The 13,715-nt window shown below is 42.7% G+C and overlaps 1 long non-coding RNA gene across 1 annotated transcript; it reads right to left on the reverse strand.

Moving 5' to 3' along the window:
- Window positions 1–3,179: 3,179 nt before the first annotated feature.
- Window positions 3,180–13,454, reverse strand: LOC132540941 (uncharacterized). Its single transcript, XR_009552148.1, has 2 exons — window positions 13,092–13,454; window positions 3,180–6,320 (listed from the first exon to the last, which is right to left on the reverse strand). It is a non-coding gene; the product is annotated as an uncharacterized LOC132540941 (long non-coding RNA).
- Window positions 13,455–13,715: the final 261 nt, after the last annotated feature.

Below are 13,715 nucleotides of genomic sequence, written 5' to 3' on the forward strand. Positions count from 1 at the left end.
TATTCTGTTGTGTTGAGCATCTGTGTTGTGTATGTGTCTGGGCTATTATAAATAGTGCTGCTATGAACACAGGTGTAGTAAAATCCTTTTTGAGAGCTTGTTGGGAGGTTCTAGCAGGGGAGCGCAGCTACTCGTATACCCTCTACCCTCTATGGAAGACTGATCCATCTCCTCGGAGGAGGCTGTCCTCTTCGACAGAGTGCGCAGCTTCGGGAGGGACGCACACGGAGCAGTGAGGAAGGGAACACCCGTCTAGCCAGCCAGATTAGCCGAATCAACCCTGGCAATCAATGAGGTGACAGATTGAGATTGTCCTCACGTCCATAAGATCCTTTTTGAAATAGCCTTTGACATCAGCCTTCCCCACTGCATGCCACCTCACAGCAGGGTTGTATCATGGCCTCCAGCCCTACTCAAATCTTTTTTTTAGCCTCCAGGGTTATTGCTGGGGCTTGTGCCTGCACTACAAACCCACTGCCCCTGGAGGCCATTTCCCCCATTTTTGTGGCCCTTGTTATTATTGCTTCAGGTACCTGCCCTACCTACTTCCCCTGAAATTTTTTTGGATTTCCAAGTTATGTAGGACCTTGTGAGACAAACTTCTTTTTTCCAGTACATCCTTATGTCTTGGGCAAAGGGTGACGGCCAATGACAGTAGAGGTAATCGTCAGCAGGGAAACCATCTGTCAGAGATTAGAGGAGTCAGAATCCAGGGTATTTATTGGTCTTTACAGTTCCACGCCAGCAAGCTGGGGAAGATCGTATAATGGTCCTGAAAAAAAAACCTATCATGGGGCCAGGTGGTGGCACATCCAGTTAAGCACACATATTACTATGTGCAAGGACCTGAGTTTGAGCCCCCACTCCCCACCTGCAGGGGGGACACTTCATGAGCAGTGAAGCAGATTTGCAGGTAGGTGTCTCTTTTTCTCTCCTCCTCCCCTCTCACTACCTCTGTCCTATTGAATAATATAGGGGGAAAAGGAAAAAATGTCTGCCTGGAGCCATGGATTCATAGTGTGGACACCAAGCCCCAGTGATTAGCCTGGAGGAATAAAAACAATCTTTCATGCCTGAGACACCAAAGGACCACAGCTCAATACCCAGCACCATCATAAGCCAGAGCTGAAGAGTGCTCTGGTAAAAAATAAATCAATTTCAATTCTAGCTCTAAGTCATGTTTCTTTGCAGTTTTTTCTAACTTTACTATAGTTCACTGCAATCACTCCATCCCTAGGAAATACAGCCTTTAAATCCAACTAAAGCGGTCAGTGAGCTGGCTCATCTGTAGGGCACCTGCGTTACCATGTGTGTGACCCACGTGCCCCCTCCTGGCATATGGGTATTAATGGCACTAGAGGAAGCTTCCGTGCTGTTTTTCTCTCCCTCCCCCTACTAGAAAGTCAGCTTGGAGTGGTGAGGCCCTCAGATGGTAAAAATAAAAACTGCCAAATATAGGGTTTGCATCAATTTCGGAGTCCCAAGATGCTGGAACACAAGTCTATTCAACTAATTGTTGCAGGAAGCACTGCTGTCCGACCTCCAAGGACCGCTCAGCTTCTCTGCCTCTTCACCATGACCCCTAACCATGGAAGGCAAGACTTGCACTACTTGTATAAACAAAGCTAGAGCTAACCTAGATCTATCTAAATGAACTCCAACCCTCTGCAGCCAGCATCAACTTCATTTCCTCTTTGCCTACGTATTGGCATATATGTATCTATTAAATATGTTAATGAGGACAGGAGGAATGACTCAGACACCACTCTGGTACACAGCCTGCTGAAACAAACACTACCCATTGTGCCACCTCCTGGACCACACCTAACTTCAGATTTAAAAAATCTTTAACCTTTCTTTTGAAACTAGAACCTCACACCTACAAGATCCCACCACTCCCAGAACTTTCTAATAGCCCGGGCACAGATATTTAAGGTGTGTGTCCTACCATGACACTTCCTGATGCCAAACTATGTTTTATGTATCAGGCCCAACCACCTTAATTTACTGAGAAAATTTAAAGTCCGGGTAGCCACAGGTGAAGAATTTGCCTAGAACTAGTCTTTCACCCACTGGACTACTTTGAGGAATAGCATGGGAAATGTCACTCAGCTCCTCTGCAACCTATCATCCTGCAACTTAAATCGCTTTGTTATTCTGAGGGTCAGTGCCTGCACTGCACAATGAGTCCACTTCTGGTGGCCATTTTCCTTTTATTTTACAGGACAGAAATTAAGGGGAGTTGGGGAGAACGACACCTGTACACCACTCATGAAGCTTTCTCCTTGCAGGTGGGGGGAGGGTGCTAGGTAATACGTGCATTCAAGCAGGGGAGATGGTGCAGTGATGCTTTCTCTCTCTTTCTCTCTTGTATTAATAAACCCCCAGATGCCCAATAGCAGATGAGTGGCTGAGAAAGTTGTGCTTTACCCAATGGAATACTACTCAGCTATCAAGAATAATGAACTGACCTTCACCTCATCTTGGAAGCCAGAAAGAGAAGGATGAATATGGGATGATCTCATTTATAGATGAGAAATAAGGGGAAACACAAAGCAGAACTTGAACTGCGTTTGGTGTATTGTACCAAAAAGTAAAGGACTTGGGGGGTGGCGGTGGGGTTTCGGGTCCTGATGCATGATGGTGGAGGACCTAGGTGGGGGGTTAGAATGTTCTGCAGGAAATTGAGAATTTTTACAAATGTACCAAAACTGTATTTACTATAAAGCATTAACCCAATTAAAAGAAGACAAGTTAGGAGTCGGGTGGTGCAGAGCACAAGGATTGGAATAAGGATCTGGCTCGAACTCCTGGCTCCCCACCTGCAGGGGAGTTGCTTCACAAGTGGTGAAGCAGGTCTGCAGCAGGTGTCTATCTTTCTCTGCCCCTCCCTCCATTTCTCTCTGTCCTATCCAACAAGGATGACATTAGTAACAATAATAACTACAACAATAAACAAGGACAACAAAAGGGAATAAATATTTTTAAAAAGACAAGTTAAAAAATGAGGATATATTTAGGTGTTTATAGTCAGTCATTTGAAAAAAAAACTAAGGGTACATTCTTAGATGAACACACAAACACCATCACTCTGAATATGGTACTGTTTGACCCAAATCCAGCAATTGAGGACTTGTTACAAATTGTGATAAAATTAAGGTTATAAATGACTTGAAAAGCATGTTTTAAAGCGTAACTTTTATTGAAAAGATGTTTAGTATATCACAATTACAAAACCGTGACAACTGCTTTCATTTTTGACCTTTGTATAAAAACATCTCTTTCATTAAGGTTACAAATGATACTGGGCGCTCCATTACACAATGCACAGTGCCCCCAAAGAACACTCTTAAATCAGTAAGCTATTTACAGACAGAATGTGGGAAACACCAACATCTCTCTACCCTTTCAGTTCAGGTGTAACAGAAGAATCAAAGATGGAAATTGCTGGTGGTTTCCAGGACACAGAAAGAACATGACCAAAGATAAAAATTTCCAGGGACCCCCAAAGTGGGATGGTTAATGAAACATACACCAGAATTCTCCTTTGCCCACAACAGCACACCACTTCCCAACTTCCTTCACCATAGTGTACTGGGTCCCCAACACCCCCTTGACACCTCATCATTAGCTTACTAGATTTCAGTTTTAATTGTCATGTGTGGCACCATGCTGCTGTCTCTTAAGTGCAGTCATTACTCCCTTTGCTATTCCTGAAATGCTTTTATTTATGAGCAAATAAATGTCTTTCTCCTACAGAAAAAAACTGCTCACACCAATCAGGTTACCGTGGAATTTTAAGGCCCTAAGAAAGGCAGCAGTTACCTCCTTGTGGGCAAAATCCCTGCCCTAAAACTATGCAACCTACTACCTCTTCCTAGGAACCCATATATATTTTTTTTCCTTGAAGGTCTTCTACTTTGAAGATGCATTCATTTCAAATTAACCTGTTAAATCAGACCATAGTCTTCAGGATTTACTTCAACTCCAAACCAACTATAATTCTTTCACTGATACTTTTAAAAAGTTACTGGTCATATGGCTTAATAAGAAGCACAATTAAAAATAAAACTCAAACTTCATAGAAGTTACAAAACGCAGTCCACATATATAGTTGGAATGGTTTTTTTTTTTTTTTACATGTTAAATGTATCAGCTAAACTTAAACATCCAACTCCATAAAATTCCCTTGTCCTGATAAACTGAAAACTTCAGCGACACGTTTAAGTCTTGCTTGCCTGACGACTTGGAGCAGTCTACTATCTTCTGTAGATCACATGTATTTGCTAGAGTCCCTCTCTTCTGTACCCAGAGACCTTTGACCTTTGAATTAAACAAACTCTGGATCATGGTATTTGGCATTACCTAAAACATTTAGAGGGGTTTTAAGGTCCCTCTACCAAAAATGATCTAAGCACCTTTGCAAAAATACAAGAGTTTCTCCATGATTTTTTTGCAGACCTAGTTAGTAAAAACATGAAAGGAGTCCTTGTGTAATTAACACAAAATATAAAGCCAACTTCTCCTCAGACACTAGTTAATAGTAACACAAGCACAAGTTCCCAACTGTAGAATGGCTGCACCAGAAGCACATGGATGAAAGTAGCCCCCCCCCCCCCCAGATTGTGCCTGCCACACAATGGACACAGCTATGAGCGGTCCAACTTGTCAACCATTTCTTCATTCCTGCTTTTCTTTGGTGTAACAAAATGCAACCGATGTCCAGCTCATAATCAAGAGACCAGTTCCACACCATAGTGGTGTCTGTCTACATGCTAAGGATGAAGTAAAAGGCATACTTTTGGCCTAAAAGCAACCACGGGTTGAGGCCACACAAAATAGAATGCAATGTTTTCTCATGCAAAGTTCTTGCAATGGTACACACTGTAATTATCGAAATACTAGTACTCAGGAAAAGGTGAACTTCTTCCTCACTGTCATTCCTGCCTCGTTCTTCTTTCCCCATAACAAAATCGGCAGCAAGCATTTGAAATAGGGCATCTTGGGCAGGGGTAGATAGCAGAATACTTATGCAAACAGACTTCCATGCCTGAGGCTCCGACGTCCCAGGTTCAATCCCCTATACCACCATAAGCCAGAGCTGAGCAGTGCTCGGGTAAAAAAAAGAAAAGAAATAGGGTATCTTTCAGCCTTGCTTATGAAGTCCAAGGTAACAGATGGTCTGGTCACTGGAAGAAAGCTGAAAGCTGGGCCTTCATAGATGTTGAGCTCAAGGAACTCTAACATTCTCACTTCTTATTTAAACGACAAACCAGGTGGCCAGGGTGATAGTAAAGCACTGACCTCTCAAGCGCGAGGTCCTGAGTTGGAGCCCCAGTGACGCCCAGGTTGTCTCCAGCTAGTGAATATGCAAACACATATTTATCAGGGAAGAAGGGTAGAACACACTTTCCCTTTTATAGGCCCGAAAGTTAAGCCAACCAAGTTAACATGCCAATGAAGCTGTGGTTACGACACGACAGTGTTGGTGGCCCAAGGCCACCCAAAAACCCAAGATGAGGAATAAAATACAACTCGACTACATTTTATAAAGCTCCCATCAACCAGGATCTTGCACTGCCTATGTGCATGGGGGTGTTGGGGCAATGAACATATTCATAATCCTAGAGGCAAGTAATGCCATTTTCTGGAAAAATAAATAACTTTTCAACCCACATTTTGCATAATTTCATATTTCTGAAATATACCACATGAAAATAAAATAGCAAATTACTATGTCTATTTAGCAAGTACACTAAGGCAGAAAATAAGCAATCAATATAAAATAACTAAATGCAAAATAAACTTTAAAATGCAGCATGTCCACTCCTCAGGGAAGGCAATAGATTGTATAGTTATCTCCTGAATAGGGTAAAATCACTACCCCACAACTATACAATCTACTACCTCACTCTGACAGAGCAAGTTTCTCTTCTGGAATGGAGAACACTCACTTTCAATAGTGAATTCAACACAAAACTGTAAGCATCAGTTATAAAAAATGACTCCTTCAACAACTTGTCTCTAAATCTCTAAAATAAACAATTTGTACCATGTAAAAGTGTTACACTAAAGCATGTTTACAAATTCTTAAGAAATACTGTAGTTTGCAGAATTTCCACGAGGCTGCCTGGATGCAGACTTTTCTATCACGTTAGGAAAGACAGTAGATTGTATAGTTATCTCCCAGTGGTGGGTGTGACCCTAAAAACTATACAACCTACTACCTCATCCCACAGTGAAGATTATCCAGAGTGGATGTTGAAAAGGAAATCAGTGGAGTGGCACAGGAAGGCTTCCTCCTCAGTAATCCTGGTTCCCTGTAAGAGAGAAAGAATTAGATCACCTTCATTCATTTAAACTGGACAAACTTTACAAAACCCAGCCATTTTTATGTATGTATGCTGATGCACCCAGTTGATTTGCCATCTTGGTACCAAACCCCAGCAATAACCCTAGTGGCAATGAGAATCAAGAGAGAGGGCCCAGCAGAGTTTGCATGTTACCTCACCTGCAGGAGAAAAGTGTCAAAGGCTGTGAAGGAGTACTGTAGGCCTCCCTCCTTTTTTTTTTTATACTTTATTTTTATTTTATATTTATTTATCCCCTCCCCTCCCCAATAGCTTTCCCATTCTCTATCCCTCTGGGAGTATGGACCAGGCCTCCCTCCTTATCCCCCTGCTTCCTCTCAATTTCTGCCTCTATCCAAATAAGTAAATAGTAAGAAAATTTAGCTTGACTGGTTTAGATAGCATAACAGTTATGCAAAGAGACCCTGATGCTCAAGACTCCAAAGTCCCAGGTTCAATTCTCTGCACTACCATAAGCCAGAGCTTACTAAATGACTTTGTAAGCCAAAAATCTTTCCCCAAAATCAGTACTGTTCACCAAGGAGCCCATGTTTGTACCCCAATGCCACCTGAGAAGGACAAAGACAAAAGCAAGTCAGGAGGGGAAAAAAAAAAAGCCTCCACTGATGATGGAGTAAGTGCTCTGAATATGCTTAGAGTCTCATAAAAAAATAAAGTGACCTGGGTGATGGCACAGAGGATAAAGAGCTGGCACCTCAAGTATAAGAAGATCCTAAGTTTAGGGGGCTGGGCAGTAGCACAGCAGGTTAAGTGCACATGGTGCAAAGTGCAAGGACCAGCAAAAGGATCCCAATTCACAAGCAGTGAGGCAGGTCTGCAGATACCTATCTTTCCCTCTCTCTGTCTTCCCCTGCTGTCTCGATTTCTCTTGGTCCTACCAACAACAACGACAACAATAAATAATAACCACAACAATGATAAATGAGGGCAACAAAAGGCATGAAAAATATTAAAAATAAGTAGAACACTGGACCAAGAAGGTGGCTCAATGGGACCCTGGGTTCAGTCTCTGGCACTGCATCACAAAGTCTACACACTATATAGTCAAGTCAAATGCAGCCATCACAACACCCCTAACTGCACAATACTGGGGGACTGGGAAACAGAAGGGGGGGAAGGACTATCTAGTCTGTTTTCTTAGTTCATGAGGTCCAGCACCCCCCCCATAACTGGAATGTAAAGAGATGATACAAAGTATACTTTAGAACCAGAGACCTGGTTTGTTTTGAGTCCTGCCTCCACATTTACTATCAGTGTCTCCAAACACACTGTATAACGTCTGGGCCTCTATGGAACTTGAACTCCCATAATTAATACCAAATGGACAACGGTTATTCAACTTCTTATAACCGCAACCATCAATGTTAATTATAAAAGCATTCTCAGACAAGATGAAATCAGCCCCAAATACCTCACTTTGACCTTTCAGATAATTACTAAAAGACAGAAAAGGGGGCAGAGGGTAGATAGCATAATGGTTATGCAAACAGACTCTCATGCCTGAGGCTCCAAAGCCCTAGGTTCAATCCCTTGCACCACCATAAGCCAGAGCTGAACAGTGTTCTGGTAAAGCAAAAAAAAAAAAAAAAAAGACAGAAAAGGGGGCCAGGTGGTAGAGCACCTGCTGGTGAAGTTTTAAGAGTGGTGAAGAAGGGGGTCGGGCGGTAGTGCAGCAGGTTAAGCACATGTGGCGCAAAGCACAAGGACTGGTGTAAGGATCCTGGTTTGAGCCCCCAGCTCCCCAGAGGTAGCGGGTAGCTTCACAAGCTGTGATGGTCTGCAGGTGTCTTTCTCCCCTCCCTCCCCTCTCCATGTCTTTCTATCCTATCCAACAAGGACATCAATAACAATAATAATAACCACAACAATGATTAAAACAAAAACCAAAACACAAAGGCAACAAAAGGGAAAAAAAAAAAAAGCCTCCAGGAGCAGTGGATTTATAGTGCAGGCACTGAGCCCCAGCAATAACCCTGGTGGCAAAAAAAAAAAAAGAAAGGAAAAAAAAAAAAAAGTGGTGAAGCAGTGCTGCAGGTATCCCCGCCCCCTGCCATTTTCTGGTTATCCCCATCCAACAAATAAAAAATAAATAAATGAAGGCAGAAAAAAAGAACCAAAGGACTGCTCTACCTCATGAAATATCAGCTGTTTCTAGATGTTCCTAGGAACCGGACCCAGGATCTCATACAGGAAAGGCATGGAAAGGGTGCTAAGGGTCTCAGAGACAGCGTTTTAAACTATAAACTTAAATCCACTTTTTACTACCCCACCGATTCAAAGTCACAAAAGTACCATAAGAAAGTCTCTCAATGTATCAAAGTAGCAATAAAAAAGGAGTTTAGCTGAATCAATTCTGCAGCTGAGTGGCTGTGTTCTTGGGCAAGCGGCCCAACTCTGCTGAGATTTAGTTGCTCATCTCCAATTGGGTAACTACTACATCCGCTTCATGGGGCTGCTTTAAAGACTGAGAAACGTGCAAAGCACCTTAATGACCTAGAACAACTCAACTAATAATAACTATTAATAATTTGCAAGACAGTAATTTCCCCTCCCCAACACAGAGAAACATCCCGATAAACTTGTTTATCTTTGTAGTTATGTCAGATGTAGTTCTGTAACTATCACTCATATTCACTTCATTGCACTAACATTTTAAAATCCACCTTTTTTTTTTTGCTAAGTAGCAATGTATGACATGATGTTTTTTAATCTTTTCACTTTATTTTATTATTGAATAGAGACTGAGAGGGGAGGGGAGAAGGAGAGAGGGAGAGAAACAGAGAGACAACTATAGCCCTGCTTCACCACTCATGAAGCTTTCCCCCTGCAGGTGGGAAACAGGGGCTTGAACCTGGGTCTTTGTGCACTGTAATGTGTGCGTTTAACCAGATGCATCACCACCTGGCACCCATATATATTCAAGAAATGTCTTTTTTAAAAAAATATTTTATTTATTGACTAGAAACAGAAATTTAGAAGGGAGAGGGAGATAGACACCTGCAGCCCTGCTTCACCACTTGTGAAGCTTCCCCTCTGCAGGTGGGGACTTGAGGCTTGAACCTGGCTGCAATGTGTGCACTTAACCAGGTGTGTCATCACCGGGCCCCGATACCATTATGTTTAAAACTATGTTTCTTCGCCCATGTCCATAAACAAGTGTCAGTAATATTCAAAATGGAACATGAAATTCTTCTGTAAGAACTCACAGCTTCTATCACATTTGCAGTTTGTACTGAGGTTTTATGCAGATGGAAGGACACACACTTCTGAAGATATATGTCATGTTTGTATTTTGTCAATTTTACTAAAGCAGTATTTTAAACTATCATCTACATCATTATGAAATATGCACTGGACAGTGCAAAAGCAAAAAACTTTTATCTATGTATACCTACTCAAGAGTTTAGACTTCCAATATAATTTTTATCAGATGTTTATAATTCTCTGCCTTGCCTTTTCAAACTTCTTTTACATATAGTAAATAAGTATATACATAAGTACGTACATAAGTAGTGCAGGAGTTTGGGGGCCAGGTGGTGGTGCACATGCTACAATGCACAAGGACCTGGGTTCAAGCCCCTGGCTCCCACCTGCAGGGGGAAAGCTCCACGAGTGGTGATGCAGGGCTGCAGGTGTCTCTTCTTCTACTGAAATAAAATGTGTAGAAAAAAGTACTTATATTCCATCTTATGGTTGTTATGAGTGTCATTTTAGCCACATTTCAATATAAATATTTCTTTCAGTCTCGTCATTCAGTCCCACTTGCTAATGATAAAATAAACATCAAAATCACAGTATCTCTGGGACAGAACTAGGTTTGTGTGATTAAGTCCAACGCTTTAGACACTGTGCTAATTACCCCCAGAATCACAAATTCTCATCCTACCAAACATAGTTCTAAGCCTGAGATTTATGTTAGGTTTGCTGTGATGTTGCTCACATGTGCGTTTACTGCTCTAGCATGGGCTTTTTCCTTCTTTTAAAACATCTTACAGGTCTGGATTTTGAGCCCTTCCCTGCTCTCCATCTGAGGTGGAGGGAGACACACTTTATGAGCAGTGAAGCAGGTGTCTGTCTCTCTCTCCTCTCAGTTCTTCTGTCCTATTAAAAAAAAAGGAGGGGATGGCCACTGGGAGAGCTAGGTTTATAGTGCTGGCACCAAACCCCAAAGATAAACCTGGTGGCAATAAAAAATACAGCGACCCCATAGCACTCCAATATCAACCATATTCCTCCCCTGGATCCTTGCAGTGTGCTCTATCCTGCCCCTAAGATTTATCTTTATCTTTTTTTTTTTTAATTTTATTGTTATCAAGATTGTCGCTGGGTCTTAGTGCATTGTACAACTCACTTTTCTCTTTTTTCTTCTTCTGTATTTGATAGGACAGAGGACAGAAATTGAAAAGGGAGGGCGAGATAAAGAGGGCAAAGTAGGGACACAGTACTGCTTGTTCCCTGTAGGTGGGGACCAGAGGCTTGAACCTGGGCCCCAGCATAATAAGAGATGCACTCTATTGGGCACATGACCAACACCACCACCCTCAAGGTAAATTTTCAGAGTCAAGTAGCAAGTTTTCCAAAAGAGCCCTTTCCTCTCATTCAGTGAGGCAAAAGAAGTTCTTGTCAATCGTATCGATGCATCTAAATACCAAGTAGAAAAAAAATAAAACAATGCCAACTTAATGCCCAGTAATCCTCTAAATTTTCCTATGCAAATTGTTAATTTAAGAACAAATAATTCTGATACAAATCCTCTCATGAATGCAAAAGGCAAAATATCTCCTTAATGAACACCCCACACATTTTTTTCTCAACCCTTTAAAACCTGCCTCATCCATCATCTTAGGTATGCTTTCAGGTCAAAAAGCCACAGCATAAGCCCCACAAGCTCCAATAAAGGAGAGGTGCTAGTTACTTAAATTTCTGCTCCAGTTTACAATTTCCCTTTATCCTTAGTATGTAACTCATAGCCTACACTGCAGAATAGTGAATTACTAACAAGCGCCCCCGCGATCAAGCAATTATGTAACTGATCCCCCCAAAAAAAAGTGGGGGCAAGGGCTCTTGAGTGAATATGACATCACATAATTTCATAATGAACTCAGTCACAAATAAAGAAACATCCAGTTAATCTGTCATTTAAAACCTCTTAAAACATTCCTAGAGAAGCAAAAGTAACAAACACCTAATTAAAGTGCAGTTGCCAGCTGTCTCAGAATAATACTAGAGCTTATTAAGAAATCACTGGATGCAATTTCCTCACATTTGAGATGAAACTGTGGAGGAGACAAAACAACAACAATAAAAACCACTTTGGCTGATAATGCGAAGCTACCTAGTAAGGATGGGAAAAGTCTGGCCCACAGGCCTATCCAGCCCGAGAAATCATTTGGTTTGCCCCTGCGCCAAGGCACCTGGGGGGGGGGGGGGACACGACACGACTCACAATTCTCTTAAGTCCAGGTACTTTTTTTCCACAGCAACATTGAGAAGTGCTAATTTTCAAGGTGAAACATAATGTTTGAAAAGTAGCTAACTAGACAATTCATGAAAACTACACTATTCCTAGTTAAGTCACATATCACTACTGAGCATTGGAAATACAACCAGTCCAAAAAGGGATGTCCTTTAACTATGAAATACAAACCAGACATCAAAGATCTAGTGTTCAAACAAAATCGCCTGTATTGTCTCTCATTTTATCTTGTTTTAATATTTTAAGTGACTGCAACGCTTATGTTATTTAGGCAAACAGCACCAACTGACCAGGCTTTTTACCCCAGTCCTGAAATGACAGGCCATGCTGACAACTCATCACTCAGGATTCAAATTCTTCTACTTGCACCTAGATATTGAAAAACCAGACAATAGGCTAGACTGAAAGATACCCCCCCAATCCTAAAGACTTCCCACAGAATACAGAGATAAGCATCTAGTTTAATACTATCAAATAACACCGTAATACCTTTAATTCTATTAGAATCTCTGACTATCTACTAAGAAATTCCTTAACCTACTGAGTTCTGACCTATGGTATAAAACACAAGTGCTGTACTCTTAATATTAAACAATTCCCACTTGTAGTAAAAACGTATTAGCTTGAGAGAAAAGGTGCATAAACACCCAGCATGATGTATAGTAAGCCAAAAATAAAAACCAAAAACCTCTGTAGTCAGCACCAGCAAATAAGATGCTCTTTACAAACGAGACCAATCGGTGTAACACTGATCTGATATTCACTCTGTAAATTTGAACTTAGTGACTAACAAACTTTTTTGTAAAAAGATATTCCTCTTCATTTTCTGAGACTTGAAAATCTCTTTAAAAAAAAAAACACTTAAACAAAATAAAAGACATTTTTATGAGTTAGATTCCAAGAGCACCAGTGTTCACTGGCTTTAAGGTAATGCCCGGCGTGATCCCACCCACCTTCGGTCATACAAATTCTGAACCCCAAGGCACCGAGTCTGTCTTTCGGCAGAACTCGCATGTCGTCTATAAAATTACCTTCTAGCTGTCACCACAGCGTAGCCGGTACACTGTTAACCCGTTAGTATCTGTACCAAAGTGACACTTCCGAACGCCGCTTAACAGGCGAATCGAGACGAGGTGGAGACCTGTGCAGACTCTCAGCGAGTTCAGGGTCTCGAAATAACACTTTCGGCAACGCTGGGTAATAATCACCTGCACAAAAACCCCGGGTTGCTGGCAAGTTCTCACCTGGTGCGGGCGCCCAAGTGACCCAGGCTCCTGCAAACAATCAGCCTATTTTCTACACTGTCGACTTCTGCGCAGTCTGTAACCACGGCGGCTCTTCCAGCCAACAAAAACAGAGCCAGATTTTTAACTTGAGGAAACAGACGACGGCCAAGAACGCGCTGGGCCGGGAAAACTCATCCAGCGAACCGAACACTTGGCGCCTCGAACGCTTTTGCCCCTCGGTGGCTACACTCTCCTCACAAGGTCGGACGGCAGAAAGTTGGGAGCGGGAGCGCGCCGTTGGGCCAAGGACACAGAGGTTACAGCGGCGCTCGCCGGGATCTGGGTGGCCGCCTCCTCGAGGGCGAGCTGTGAGCAGTTGTCCCCAGGTCGTCCAGCAGAGGCCTGTCCCCAGGGACGCGACTTCCGCCCACTCCCCTCTTTCCAAGGACAGCGTCCGGCAGGCCGGCCGCAGAGGCGCTCCGAGCCACGAGGCTGCGCCCGGCTGAGCCCGCCGAGAGCGGGGAACCGAGCCCCACCAACGACCCACCCCGCAGCCCCAACCTCCGCCCCGCCACCCCGGCCCACAAGGCCAAGGTCTCCCCAGCCCGCAAACCCAGAGCGGAAGTGACGTCAAGGTGGTGG

The sequence above is a fragment of the Erinaceus europaeus genome, chromosome 10 (genome assembly GCF_950295315.1).
Source record: "Erinaceus europaeus chromosome 10, mEriEur2.1, whole genome shotgun sequence".
In the NCBI taxonomy this organism is placed as follows: domain Eukaryota; kingdom Metazoa; phylum Chordata; class Mammalia; order Eulipotyphla; family Erinaceidae; genus Erinaceus; species Erinaceus europaeus.